This window comes from Chamaea fasciata, unplaced genomic scaffold (genome assembly GCF_029207755.1).
Source record: "Chamaea fasciata isolate MVZ Bird 193981 ecotype frontalis unplaced genomic scaffold, bChaFas1.0.hap1 SCAF_1, whole genome shotgun sequence".
Taxonomy (NCBI): Eukaryota; Metazoa; Chordata; class Aves; order Passeriformes; family Sylviidae; genus Chamaea; species Chamaea fasciata.
In genome coordinates, this window is record NW_027094086.1 from 104,476,225 (window position 1) to 104,489,021 (window position 12,797).

Below are 12,797 nucleotides of genomic sequence, written 5' to 3' on the forward strand. Positions count from 1 at the left end.
GACTTTCACTATGCAAGAGTGCACCATGGCTGTAACCTTCCAATTTCCTGTGTTGGTCTAAAGCTGCTTCAAGTATTTTAGTGTGGCAATCTTTCTGAGACAGGCTGCTGTCTCATGTGTTGCATAATCTGAGGTTGGAGCTTTCCCTGAAGCTTCTGCTGGAAAGTTAGAAGCTGTAATGCTGTCCTTTTGTGCAGATGGTCTGTTGAGACTCCATTTCATCATGTCACTAAAAGTAAAGGATTGTTTAATCAGAATTGGTAACTGCTCAGCACAAGGGAGCATAAGTAAATCTTTAATGAAAATTGCAAATGGTTTGCTTTACCAGTGGATATGAATTTTGTCACTGAAGGATTCACTGAAAGCTATTTGAAAACCATCTAATTAAGTGAGAAAGACCTTTAGAACAATTCAAAATTAATTTAACAAACAGTCTAGAGCTCAACCTCAGTTGACAGCCAGTCTCATCCAAACTACTGACCTTCTGACTTCTATTCAGTCTGTGTCTTTCAGCTGCCACCAACTCCCTTCCAAAAGGTGCATGACTTTGTAAAAAGTGGTCTCAAACTAGCCAGTTAGGATCCTGTTTACACTTGAAATCTGTTCTTAGCAGTCAGCTCAGTTCTCTGACATTTGATTCCTTCAGTGTCCTACACAGCAGGTTTTTTTTTTCAGAATGTCTGCACTGTGCAAGTGAGGATCATGCAGAAGTACCTGAGGTGGATCAAACCAAAGCAGCAAAATCCTTGCGAATCCAAGCAGCGGTCTGCCAGATTCCAAAATGATCCTGAAATAGGTATATCTGTCTTTTCATGTTACCTTTTAGGTACCTCTTCCTTGGACATTGCACCACAAAGGTACGATTGCATTGTTTTAGGAACTAGAGTGGTCTGAAATAGCTCTACTGTCCATGTTATGATCACAATTTGCAGTTTAAGTGCGTTCTGTGATCAGGATAAGATCTTCTGTGAATGACAGACCTATGGGCTACTCCTCTTAATTATACTTTAAAAGGAGAAGGAGCAAATTTAAGCTATGATTTGTCATAAAATTCCATACTTGAATCCAGAACTACTCATAACTGTGCATGCAAACAAATATGTGGGGAAAAGTTTTCAAGTCCCTTCCAAAGAATCAGGATTTACTGGGGCAACACTGTGTGGCTGTGGAACTACTGGACAGGTTGTTCTAAGGCGCTGTTGTTCTGACTGCTGGGTGCATGAGGGCCAATCTCATTTTTGGCTCTCAAAATACTGCAATGAAAAGTTTATCCTTGAAATGACAGATCCCTAAAATATTAAAATCCTTGTATGTTCCCTGCTGTCCTCAGCTCACCCAGCCAGCTGGCAGAGAAAAACTGAAGGAAAATTTTTAGACACTCTCCCTCTTCACTAAGGAAGGATTTATGTAAGTGTATATTGGCACATATTCATGTATGAGCACATATACAAGGACTTGCTGAAAATACAATTGCGATGTTAGTTGACAGAAGCTCCTGGGAGTTTAGATTTGGTTTTCTGCCTCTGTACGAACATTAGAAATACTGGCTTTTCAGTGCTACAGACAGTTAGCTGTCTGTGACATTATCCTTTTGTGTGCAACTACACAACTAAAGAAGATTCAATAATTTCATTTTTAGCAAAAGGTGATTGAAGAAAGGAGTATAAATTACTTAGAAAAGCAGTAAAGATTTTCTTTTTCTTTACCAATACAGAAGATGTTCAGGAAGTCTGTGTTATGCAGTAGGATGTTTCATAGATCTCAGTAGTTATAAAAGTGTTACACTGCTTGCAGTAGGGTGGTTAGCATGCATACTTACAATATTTTCAGAAAGCTCAAGTATTGTTTTCCAAATTGATTTTAATTAAATGCACTGGGTGCTTAATCTCATTGTTTCTTACGAGATTAAATTACTGACAGTAGAGCAAAACATGAAGAGAAATGTTTATCTGGGTATATGAGGGACTGGGAGACTATGGAACTGAGAATCTTGATGTGGAAAGGAGCAATGAATTTGGGAACGGAATTGGAAAGTGTCAGACACTCCACGTGGTACCCTCATGCATGACTGCACAAGGTATGACAGGACATTGTGGAATATGCTGTGTAAGTTGTACAGATGTGATGTAGAGACAGATGGAACTACTGGTATACAATTAAATCTGAGATTAGGAAACAGTGAAGTAGAAAATTAGATAGCTAAAAGACCTTAAAGGCAGGACAGTAAATTCTGCTTTATACTATGTTTTAAGGAAATGGGGTTGCATTGATATCAGAAATAGGAATAAAGAACAGATTTATAAAAGTCCTGACCAGATTTCATGTAAGAAGTTCAGAAAGATTATCCAAGGATAGGGTGCCATTTTCACACTTACTAAAGGTCGTGGTTACTAAAAGCAAGGAGATGTTAGTGATATATGCATATGTAATATTTTGATGTTTATGATTCTTACAAATTTTAATTTTATTTGTGCCTCATGTTGTTTATGCTGTCTATTAATAACACAATGATGAGCTTTCTACATTTTGAAAGATTCTGGGAGAAAAATTTTCTTAGATATATGTACATTATTTCACTGTTACTCATGGTCTTTTTCTTTTGAATGTGAAGAATATTCTCCTCCTCATGGATTAGAACCTTTCCTTCTATAAGTTTCAGTATCTGCTCTTTGTCATACCTTCTGGCAAATTTAAAGAGGGGCAAATTGGATATAATAGAGATTGAGCTCTTTTTATAACCTCTTAAATAATTAAGTCCCCTCTACATCTGCACTGTCCAAGACAGCCTAGTCCTCTCTCTCAATAAATGAACCTTATAATTTCCCTGTGTGTCAAATTATTCCTCCAAGAGTTTTCCCTCATAACATATTTGGCAATAGACTTGTAAGCTTTCCTGAATTGTGTTTTCATAGGTTTTACTAGGTAATTGTCTAATTAGTATAATTTAAGATTACATAGTGAGAGGTTTATTTGAATTTTTCTTTCCATAGAAAGGATGCACCCCGAAATAACTTCCCTTGTTTGCTTAGTTTGGAACCCATAGAAAAAATTCAGTTCCAATTACTGACTTTATTTCAATGGCACATAAAAAATATGTTTATCTGCTGACCATTGAAAGGATTATTAGATGTCAGGGACAGAACATCAGTCAGATATTTTAGTATAAGCCGCAGGAGACAACCTTCAATATATTTGAATTATGCATTTCAAATGTTACTTTTTAAATAGGACATTATTGTGGCATGAATCTTCTTTATTAAAATAAAAATCTGGTCTTTAGAAAAGCATAACACTTTTTAAGACTTTAAAAGAGTGAGAATCCTTGAGTAGGTGCCAGCACTTACAGCAAGGAAGGCAGATGTGATTCATGTATGAAAGTTGGCTGTGAAAACAGAGGGCTTTCTCCAAGGTCTTATTATAGGTGAGTGGGGCTTCTAGACAAGTCTCATAGCATGAAAGGATAGTATTCATCTGGAGAAAAGTCATTTATCAGGGCATGATATACATAGTTCTGCTTTCCCCACAGTACCAACTTGCTGTTTAAAATGATCGTGTTTTATTCTTTTCTAGGGGCTGCCACAGAAAGAAGTCAGCAGACTGCTGTTCTTTTGCACTAGATTTAAGTACATAATATGCCAAGTTTTTCACTAATTCATTGTTAGAAATTTATCTGAAGATTTTCATTTTCTTTATTTCTGTAAGTTGAGCACTGAAATAGCATTGATAGACACTGTGCTGCTATAATTTTTATTTTAGGCTATGGGTGATATTTTGTGTGTCTGTTAGGTTTTTATCAGGCTAGACTTAATAAGAAAGCAAACAGTTTGGCTAGTTTACTCTCATTTTGAGATTTCCAGAGCAGTAAGATGCTGTTCTATCCCAGGATCCCACATATTTACTGAATTTGGCCTTATACCACACAGAAAACACTGCAGTTTTGATCCTGATATATGTGGACTGAAAAAGGAAATTTGCTAGTGGGAAGGCAAGATCATCTTTGCAGTTGCAAAGAAATAAATAGGTGATAGACAATAGGTAACGTGAAGCAAAGAAAGAGAAAATATGAGAGTGGAGTGGAAAAAAGATACTGTTTTCTTTCAACAGCAATTTACAAATAGAAGCAGGGTGCAGTGAGGAGGAAAGAACTCTTCAGAATTCTTTAGAGCTGGGAGATAAAAAAGCATTCCAAATCAAAAAAAAGGGGGGCATTATGACTGGAAAAAGGTGTGTGTTCCTCCCATCTTCAGCAAAGGCGAGAGTGACAACAGCCCAAATAGCCTCACCTTTATGTCATGAAATGTCATGTCCTTAGAGAAGCCACCTCAGGGTACATGATGGACTGTGTGGGGACATCTATCATCGATGTAATAAGGGCAAACTATACCTGACTGACATGGCTACTTCCTGTGGCGGGATTGGACCCTCTTTCTTGCTAACAAGGCAAGAACAACAGAAGTTGTATACCATAGCAAGACTTTTGTTGTGGTTTCTCACAGTATTCTTTTAGTCAAACCAAGGAGACATGGGTTGTAAGTGTGAACTACATGGTGGATGAGAAACTGGCTGGCTCACCAGCCTCAGTGGAGTGCTAGTATTTCAAAGCCTAACTGGTTGTTCTCTGGATTAAAAAGAAAAGAATTCTCCATTATTATCTCCAAGTACTGGAGCAGGGCCCAGAGTGTTTGCAAAGTCTTCATACTGGAGTTTTGACAGAACTTGACTAGACTTTATCCTGAACAACCATATCTAAAATTGAAGCTGGCCTTGCTTTGAGCAGAAGGTTGAGCTGGATGTCTCCCAGATGTCCCTTTGAACCTAAAATTGTTCTGTGATTCTCGGTTGTCTCAGTACTTTCAATAGTCACTCAAACCAAGCCTGATTGTTGAGTTTGGTCATGCCCACTCACTGCACAAATCACTCTGAATTCACCAGGGAAACAATATTAGATGCAGGTAATCACTTCAAATTCAATGTGCATGGTGAACAGCATATCATTACCAGAAACTGCATCATTAAATATGTAAAAGGCCTTGCTAATCACTGACCATTGTTAAAGATTCATATAGTCTAAATACTTTCTCAGAATTTTAACAACCTTCCTTTTTATTTAAATAAAATAAATGCATCAGAGCACTGAGAGAATCATCAAGTGCAGAAAAGTACAGTTGAAAATGGACATCCTTACTTGATTGAAAAAGTCACCTAATCAATGGGATCATTGAAGTAATGTATAATCAAGTAGCAGGGAATGTTCAACAGCTTTCCTCTGCATAAAAATTGTGAATAGAATTTAATTGTTCCTGGACTGAATTTTCTTTAACCACCTTGAGTCATATTTCAGCAACACCATTGAATGAACTCTGAGCTGTTACTACTAATCAACCTAATGAAAAATTTGCTGAAGCCTGTTACAGAAGTCTTCAGGAAGAAAAGAAGAGGTGGGTTTCATATAGGTATATAAGATTACCTTCATTCAGAGTTAGAAAAACTCCTTAAGAGCTAAAGGGTAGGACTTTAAGCTATCCAACCCAGACACACCAGTTGAGAAAATATACTGATGGGTACTTTTTGTGCTGGATCATTACAATATTTAAGAACCCCATAAAGAAATTATAATGGAGAATATCTTCTGTTGGAACTTATTAAGTTTTGATTCAGTGAAGGCCCTCTTGATAAATGCTCCTGTTCCCACCAATGGCTCTGGTGCTCCCTTTGCAGATGATTTTATGATGCAACAGGTTATATATTTGTTTACGTGACACAGAATCCTACCCTTGGAGTAAGATCTCTGGAACCAATTCTGCTGGTTTTCCATAGCTCTGCTACTGACTTGCATGAGACTTCGGATCCCCAGTAAATATTGGATTGGTACCAATGTGTGTTATTTCTGTAAGCCACTCTCTTCTGTAATGGCTACAGGAGACAACAGCAAGACTATAGTTACATTTGTCGGTTCAAGCAACAGAGATTTGTTTTGGTTTTGCATTGTGGTTGTTGTTTTTATAAGGTTCCCTGTTTTTCCAGCATTGAAGTAAGAAAAACTTCACAGTAGCATCATCGTACATTCGATCTATGAAGTCGTATTGATTGTCAGGTGTAAGCATTCTGACAGCTGTGAAATGAGTGGATGCTGTGGTGCTAAGGAATGAAGGATTTGTGACTGCAGGAGTTCTAGGGCAAGGAGTGTGCTTCTTATTGCTTTTCTGTTGAAAGTGGCAGATGTGTTTATGAGTGAAGATTACTATTACTTCAGTGTATCCACCCTGAAGTCTGTCACTGCGGACGAGGTGATATTTGAAAGAAAAGGTTGTTATGCACAATAGGTAAAGGTTCTGAGAAAAAATCATACTATAACAAGGAGTTAGCAGGCTTGTACCTGTCTGCCTTTTACAAAGTAGTTATCAGAGCTTTTAGAAGAGATTTTCAGATATGGAAATGGAACTGGGTATCAGGGGCATATACAATTTTTCAATAGGAGGACATGAATATTTGACAAACACATTTCAGTGAGGTATTTAATTTTGTCATACCTTGTCTTTCTTGTGAACTTAGCTAGCAAATGTTAACACTGTACTCAGATTTTGGTCAAAATCTTTCTCCTCAAGATTGCAAGTGGTGGACTTAGATGGTTCAGGATTCATTTCTGAATCTGAAAAGTAAACTGCAGCAGTCTCAGTTTTCAGGAAGCAAGAGAAGCCTCTTTTGTTATGTAAAAGGATATGTTTACTATCGTGATTAGATTGTTATGGAAAAGCATTGTAAAATGTAATGTAGAATCTTGTAAAATGCTAAAGCACTTTAAAAATGCCACCAAAAACTTGTTTCTAGTTCTCCAATTAAAAGTTATTACTCTCAAGTTTTACCTTGATTGTAGGGTAAATTCCTTGGAACCCTATTTGTTTCAGTCCTCTAAATTCATATAGAGTGCTCCACAACATGAATGACAGATGATCCCAAGGGGCCTGAACTTACTTTGACTGCTATTTTTACCCTATTGGAGACTTAGTGATTGAAGTTCAGTGTCATGTACTGAGAATGAAATCTGTCAAACAGTTTAGAAAAACGTGGCTAATTTAGCAGTGTTAGATAAAACAACTCCTTTCACTTTTCCCTCTGAGAGTAATAGCCTCTATTTTCAGCACAATTGGCCTTTGGCAACTGTTGGTAACATGGGAGGGTATTTTTGGAAAAGGAAGGAAATAAAAAAAGGATTAAACCACAGGGAATTGCAAGGGAGAGAGAATGCTGAAGAACAGAACTGCTAAGGAAGAAATAGCTTTACTGCAAGTTCCTGGACTATAGCTTTTTATTTCTCTTGTGTTCCCTATATGGGTTCAAAATAGGTCAGACACAAAAATGCACGCTTTATCTTACCATTGTGGTTTAACCCCACTCAGCAACTAGGTACCACACAGGTGGTTGCTTGCTCTCCACACCTCTCTCCCTACCCTTCCTTGGGGTGTGGAACAGAATCAGAAAACGTGTAAAATCTGTGGATTGAGACAAGAGTAGTTTAGTAATTGAGAGGGGGAAAAGTAAAATATAATAATAATTTCAATGAAGAGGAGAGGGAGTGAGATGATGAAAATCCAAGAAAAAAATTATGCACAGTACAATTGCTTACTACCCATTGATGGATGCTCAGCCCTCACCACAGCAGAGACTGGCACCTCCCAGCTAACCTCCCTCAGTTTTTATACTGAGCAGACAATTTATGCTATGGAATGTCCCTTTGGCTAGTACAGGTCAGCTGTCCTGGCCATGCTCCCTCCAAGCTTCTTTGCACCTGCTCTCTGGCAGAGGATGGGAAACTGAAAAATCCTTGGCTTAGGTAAGTGCTGCCTGGCAACAAGTAAACCATCAATGTGTTATCAACATTATTCCCATCCTAAATCCAGAACACAGTCCTGTGTCAGCTACTAAGAAAAATGCCAACTCTATTACACACCACAACAGTATCCACCTCTTATTCGATACCGCTTGTGGTATGCCAGTTTCCATGCTTTCTAGTACACCATCAGCTTTCCTGTCCTTCAATTTATATACGCACAGGTGTCATTCCCTTAGTTCATGGACCATCCTTACAAAATTCCATTGAGTTCATGTAGTCCATGACTTGATGCTCTATCTATCAGAAATCTCTCAGGGCAGGAAAGGTATTGCGTAGTGTTGGGCTGTTGCATGCTGAAGCCAGTTCTGATTCCATCACTGTTGTGCTTGTCCAGTTTTCATTCATTCATTAAAGTTCATCCTTCATTAACGTGGTAATTGAAAAGGAATTGTGTTCAGATCCCCATGTCTGGAATGGCAGAGACAGGTACCAAAAGGCACCCAGTGTGATGACGGGCAACTACCCACCATAAAAGGGCATAACATAATAGAAGTGTTATGTTTATTATAACAATTTTTATTGAAAAGTGTTATAATAAACATAACATAATGTGGCAACAGTATGTTAATAATGTTATAACATAATATTATTAACATAATGTTAATAATTATGTTAATAACAATCATATTATTATATAAAATAATATAATATTTTAAATAATAATAAAATATTATATTATTTTTAAATAATATAAATAAATTATAAATTTACAATAAAATAAAAGTGATAGCATACAGCATTATAGAGGAGTTAATACAATCTAATTTATTGGTTATTTTCACCTAGAATCAAGTCCCCTTGAGGCACATATTAGAATTACCCACCTAGTGCATCAAAGTCCTTGAGAAAAAGCAATCCCATGGGTGGGCAGCCTTTGCCTGAGGCACGAATAACCCAGCATATTTTTATGTGCACTGCAGGAACTTTATCCTCTCCTGCAGTATATGAAATTCTTGATTGGGCAGTGTAAGCCAGATTGGCAGATCCTGTAGTGTTGACCCTTCACCCATTGCTCTCAGTGTAATCTTTAGAAATCCATCGTATCATTACAATTTTTCTGGAGGTTGGTGTGTGACACACCTACTCCATGCCCTGTTCTTTAGCCCAGGTGTCCATGAAGTTGTTCCAGAAATGAGTCCCATTGTCTCGCTTTTTTCCTGGAGTATCATGTCACCATAAGCCTTGCTTTTCAAGGCCCAGGACAGTGTTCTGGATGGTTGCTTGGGACACAGGATCTGTGTCTGGCCATCCAGAGGCTGCTTCCACCACTGTAAGCACATGGCCCTGGCCCTGGTGGGTTGGTAGGAGTGTGTTACAGCCAACCTGCCAGGCCCTCCCGTGTTTATAGTGCAGGCACCATCCTGCACACGAGCTTGTCCTGCTTAATTGCAGCTCATGTTTCACATGCGTGGGTAACCTCTATGAGAGTGCCCATGGAGAAGTTCCACCCCTCGGTCGTGAGCCTGTCTGTGGGTTACATCCCTTCCTTATGGCCCAAGGTGTCATGGGCCCACTGAGCCAAAAGTAGTTCACACTTATGATACATCTGAGCCACTTAGCAGTCTGATCTTTTGGTTAATCTGATGTTCTTCAATGGCCCAGGTCTTGGTACATGAGCATTCATGTGATGTACCAGGTTTTCCACCTGGGCAGCAATATCTTGCCACAGTCATATAATCATTAAAGTTGAAAAAGACCTCCTAGACTGTTGAGTCCAACCAAACACCACCATGTCAACAAAAACATAGTGCTACTACATCAAGTAGTTTCTTGAACTCTTTCAGGGATTGTAACTCTGCTATGTTCCTAGGCAGCCTGTTCCAATGTCTGACCTGATCCCTCGATAAAGGACATGTGTGATAGGAATTAATGGATTAATTCCTATGGATTAATCTTTTAATAGTACATTTTTCATTGTCAGGATTCAGTATTGTAACTGGAAATGCCTTGAAAACTGAAAATTTGCAATGCAGGGTGATGACAGGAATCTTGTGCTGGTCATTTCCTAATTCTGTTTTACAGTATAGTACATCTCAAAGATATTTTTACTACTTTAATAAGTACTTTCATTAAGTGCATAGTGATGCTCATGGCAAAATCTGTTCAAATGTTGCTTATGGTAATCTCTCAGCCAAATTTAGTTCTGACTCACTAAATCTTTCTATAAATTATAATAAATAGCATGTAGATGTGTCACTTAAGGACATGGTTTAATGGTGGACTTGGCAGTGTTAGGTTTAGAGTTTTATTCAACCTTGCAGGTCTTTTTCAGCCTAAATTATTCTTTGATTATATCTTATGAAAAAAAGACCTGTGCTTTTTTCCCCCTTTTATTTGCCTTTGACAGATCTTCCAATCATAAAGAGAGTGTCGAAGGCAAGTAATTCAGGTTTGTTTCTTTTTGTTTCCACTCAGCTTTGAAGTTCATGGCAGTGTAGACTTAGTGTGGAATGTGAACAAAAAGGAAACATAAGAGAAACTAGAGAAATAAAAAGAAAGGAATGAGTCTATCCTTTGTTGTGGAGTATGCAACTAGGACTTCTTGAATTTTTAGCTCAGTAATGAACTTCTGGCTTAATTCATTTTTTATATGTTTCTTGGTCTTCAAAAATATGGATAATCTGATTTAATAAGATTAAATCTATTAATATTTGAACAGAATGTTAATAAAGAATTAAAGTCTTCTCTTGGCTCTATCAACATGAGTCCAAAATAACTCCCTTGATTTCTTAGAATATTTGTCCAGTAATGCAATGTCTCAAAGAAGCGAAGGTAAATTATGGCATACTGCTTTTCAGCTCTTCAAAAGTACTTTCTTGCAAGATTACATTTTTTTTTTTTTACTGGCTCACTAAATAATTATTAACTGCACTTCAGTTTACACTAGAGTTTTTTATGAACAGTGATTAGATTGAGCTTTCAGCCAGAATGATTCTTTCTTGTTCCATACTCAGTGCCTGTGACTGAACTTTGAAATTAGCTCAGGTCTGCAGAATGGCAGTTTAATGATATATCTACTGAGATATTCTTCCTGCTTCCATGCAGAAAAGTGGACCTGACTTGGACACTCTATGTAAATCTGGTCTGATGCCAGAAAAACTTGGATTCTTCAAAGTATTTTCATGTGAGGATTAAATTGCACTTAGGCTTTTATAAGGGTAATAAGGATCTGCCAATAAAAACAAAGCTAAACCCCCCAAAACCCCAAACCAAAGACAAGCCATGGGCAGTTCTCTTTTTCTAGGCTTTTTTTTATTATTATTTTTCTTCTATTCGTTATCAGAAGCAAGGCTTTGATATTGGCTTCCTCATTAGCCAATACAGATGAGTGTCTCCAAGATGCTCCTGGAGTTCTCCTGATTAGTTTCTTGTCATTTTCAGTTACTAATAATTTTCAGGCCTTTTTCCTTAAGGGGTCATATTCTACAGGTTAGGTTATAGAATTGGTTGGAGATGAAAAACTACAAGCGTGAGTTGCAAGCAAATAACTTCATAGGGCTGAGCCTGTTTTCAAAGTATGAAAGTGAACCTGCATGGCAGCCCAGTGCTGGCAACTCTGAGAAACACTGGCTTTTTGCACATTTACTGTCAGTTGACCTCTGAGGTAAACAATGTGAATGACTGACTTTGAAGTCGCTATTCTGCCTTATTCTACAAGCTGTGAACTATATGACCTTATAAAAATACTGTGCATTCACAGGCTATTCAACAGGATCTACACAACTGGCTTCTTGTCTTCATTGTGGATCAAAGGCATTTTTACAATGTAAATATTGAATATGTTGAAGAAGTAAATAATTCTGTAGCTTAGACAAGCAAAAAAAATGTAAACAGAATTTTGGCCATAACGAGTGACTGCTAACACTTAAAGTTGGACAAAACCATCATGACTTCAACCAGGGTAATCTGCTTTGTGATTAGAGGCAGAGTTATTGTCTCCAGTAAGAGTTAATGATGTGAAGAGTCATTAGTGCAGAGCTGGTTTTTGTTAAGAAGTCACAGTATAGTGAGGTGAAGGGGTATTTGTATATGACCTTCATTAAAATCTTCTGACAAAGTTACCTGCTATTTCTAGAAATTTAAATAAATTCAAAATAACTATAAATATGACTTGTAAAATATTTCCTATATATGTGTTCTAGATATCTGTCATAATTATGTGATGGATGGAAATGCACTGATCTTTGACTACTTCTTGAGCCTGGTTTTAAAACTGGGTGATGTCTTACTAATTTTTCTCTTTATTAGAAAAAGTAAATTCAATCCCCAAAATAGCCCATAAACTGGTTTTGCTGCTTATTAGAGGTTGTCCTAGTAGTTAGCTTCCCAGGGCTTTGCCTGAGGCTGAAGTGGTATCTAACAATCCATCATTAACTTCTATGACAACCACAGGTAGGCTGTGATTGTCAGAATTAGTCATGACATACTGTAGACCTCCTACTGTCATTCTAAAAAATGCAGTTACACCAGATTTTGTACCCTGCCTAAGTGACTGGGTACGAGAATGAATGTGAAATGAGTTTATTTCACACACTCTTGCAGGCAAATCTATGCTGTGTTTGTCCAAGCCCCTCCTCAATATCTTAAATATCTGCTGCTGGAATCATCTATTCTTCAATATCAATGTCTCATTGTTGTCCATGCATCACAAATGCTCCAGGTTTTAACCCCAGCTATGTGCAAATCCCTAGAGGAGAATCTGCAAATAAACCTGATGAACTGGAAATAGTTGTAGATATTTCATGAACTGTCACTCTCCTATTGAGAAGAAATTGTGGATACTCAACTTTAGCTTCTCACAGTTAAAATTCATTTTAAAGCATGTGCTGCTAGTAACACATTTCCTATGAATTGTTCCAGCTCCCAGAAATTCAGGCATTTATCATGCTGTATGTTAAAACCAAGA